Source organism: Teleopsis dalmanni, chromosome 2 (genome assembly GCF_002237135.1).
Source record: "Teleopsis dalmanni isolate 2A chromosome 2, ASM223713v2, whole genome shotgun sequence".
In the NCBI taxonomy this organism is placed as follows: Eukaryota; Metazoa; Arthropoda; class Insecta; order Diptera; family Diopsidae; genus Teleopsis; species Teleopsis dalmanni.
In genome coordinates this window covers 139372700-139375506 of record NC_051847.1, presented here as the reverse complement: position 1 = coordinate 139375506, position 2807 = coordinate 139372700, and positions in this window count along the sequence as shown.

The window sequence follows — 2807 nt, the reverse complement described above, 5'->3', positions numbered from 1 at the left end:
TTTTGAATTTTATTTACAATAAAGAAATCAATGACATCTGGTAATTTATTTCTATCAGTTGGCCAGTATGTTGGAAGCAGAGAAACTGATAAAGACATCAATCACAAACAATAAAACTACAAAAAGTAATGTGTAAGTTATTAATTAAATTACCTACCTTAAATGGTGATGAAATATTTTTCCTACTAAGGGACTAGCCTTTATTCATGAATGTGTCTGGATGAAACCCGAAACCGGGTTGAACTTTTCTTAAACTAAACCACGCCACAGTTAATTAAATGTGGTTTGCATACAAACTATATATATAGTATTCAGTACATTTTTTTTATTTATTATTATTATGGTTTAAAATTGTATTACATAAAGTGTCGATTCTAAACCCAATTCACACTATTAAAAAAATGCATAGAGATTTCGATTTCTGATATATCTTAATCTAAACCTAAAGCGCTAATGGTTTTTTTTAGTCTTCAAATAACGAAATATTTATTTAAATATCAAAGAAGTCTGTCTCTAAAATATGTTAGTATAAATTGCTAATATAAAATTAAATTATTCGCACTTACATGTATTGTGAGTCCGGAGCAATATATAATTTTATGTTAGACAATTTTTTTAACCATTCATTACAATGCAAAAAAATTTCCAAATGAATGTAAATATTTTGCTTGAAACCCGGAGCAAAAAACGAATTACATTTAAGGAGCACAGAGCAGACAATTGCAATTAAGCCGCTTGGTGCTGCAAATATTTGAAGTTAAAATTCTGTGAATGGCATTAGAAAAAATTACTGTAAAGAACGCACCCCAGATAAAAGCACACACAAGTGTAAGCACATCGAGTTTGGAAGACAAATGCAAGCCACAAAGAAGCGCGGACTTGGTGAACATTAAAGAGCAGTTAAAATTAAGGACTCAACTACACGGACAACGGCTTTGAACTCCTGATTTCTCCTGCTTAGTCCTGCTATTGCAATGCTATTAAATGTGTACACTAAGTAACAGACGCTCACATTAACTGATATTCATCTGAAGGGACTGGCAGCGGAAATAGAGTAATTTTTACTTTTCCAACATTTTGGCATTTCATTCCAATTTTAATTCCTTTTTTATTCCTCGAACTGAGTCGAGAACGAGAACGAGAACGAGAACGCAAACGAGAACGGGGCCAACAAAACAAAATTTGTTTTGATTTAGCAGTTCTCCGCTTGGCGCTAAGTGCTTTTGTGCGTTTAGAACGTTGCAGTTAATGCATTTGTTATATTCCTCGACTCGGCTTTGTGCGATTTGTGCTTGTTCTGTTTATTCAACATTTGTTATTATTGTTGCTTTAGATATTGCTGTTGTTGTTGCTGTTGTTATAGCTGCTGTGTTGCACATTAGTGCAATTTCAGACGCAAGAGATTTGCAAAGTCTTCAAAGACCGAAGAGCTAAGGATGAAAGTTGGCTGCATTGCTGATTTTCTTGAAAGCATCGAAAGTTGTCGATAATTCCTAAAAGTGATTTCTTCCTGCATCTTAAAAGCACAAAAATATTCTTAAATAAATATTTGTGAAGGTTGTAACTCTTGGCTTAGCTAACGTTTCTTGCTCTGCGAATATTCGTCACAGTTGAAGGTACTGAAAGTAATTGCTTTCGAAAATACTCAAGGGTATTTTAGATTGAATTGCATAGAAATTGTATGGATTTTGATTAAATTAAAATCATTTTTAGAAATATAAATGCAGCAATAATTCGATATTTTTGCATTTTCTATTCCAAGGGCATTAATAATTTCTAACTCAGTGTTCGCGACATGGTAAGTTTAGATCAGATTATTTTTTGTTTAACTAATTCATAACTTGATTTGCTTGCAGCACATTTTTTTCTGAATTTGTAAAAATAAAACTTTCATAAAAAATGCTATTGTGTTTGCTAAATGACTGCAACAACCCTAATTGATAATTAAGAAAATATTTTGATAAAATGTGAAGGTGACTTCTAGGACAAATCGGAGCATGGTCTTTGTTATAGTAAAATTTTTAAACTAATTATATGTGAAATTGAACAATTACCGAAAGTTCTTAAGCAGCAATTTAGAAGACATTAAATGTGCTTAATATAACAATACTAAAATACTAGTCAAATTTTATATATAAATCGTAACGAAATACAAGTTAATTCTGAATATATCTGCGTTTTTATAAAAAAAAGACTAGAGCGCTTGCTTCATGGTGCACCATGAAATGTAAATTGAGCGACAAAAAATTATCTTTTATTTTGATATAAAAAATATTAAAAAAATGATAGCAATTTTTCAAAAATAAAACCGACTTTTACATAGATAGTATAATATTCAAATTAATTTAAGTTCAGAAACGTATGCCACAATTTAGAGCACATATAAGGTGCCAAAAGGATTGTGTTTAATGAATAAGGAAGATTATTAATATAGCTAATGAAAATATAAAGCTATATATACAGCAATAAGTATAATTATTTAAATACAAATTAAAGTATCTTTAAGCTTTTAAAAAACTTGATATGAATTTACTGAATATAATATATGTAATAAAAATAAAAAAAAAAGTTAATCATATCTTAACACACGAAACAATTAAATGTGTCATGAAAAAGATAAATTATAATCTATGTTAATCAAAAAAAATTGTATATATAAGACATATTACTGTATATATTTTTAAAATAGCACAGAATATGATAAAGCTGAGTAATATGACAAGGTGTTCATTGAACAGAAAAAGCTTAATAATCTTATTACAAAATATATTAAAATTAAATTTAATATCAAATTTACAAATTTATAT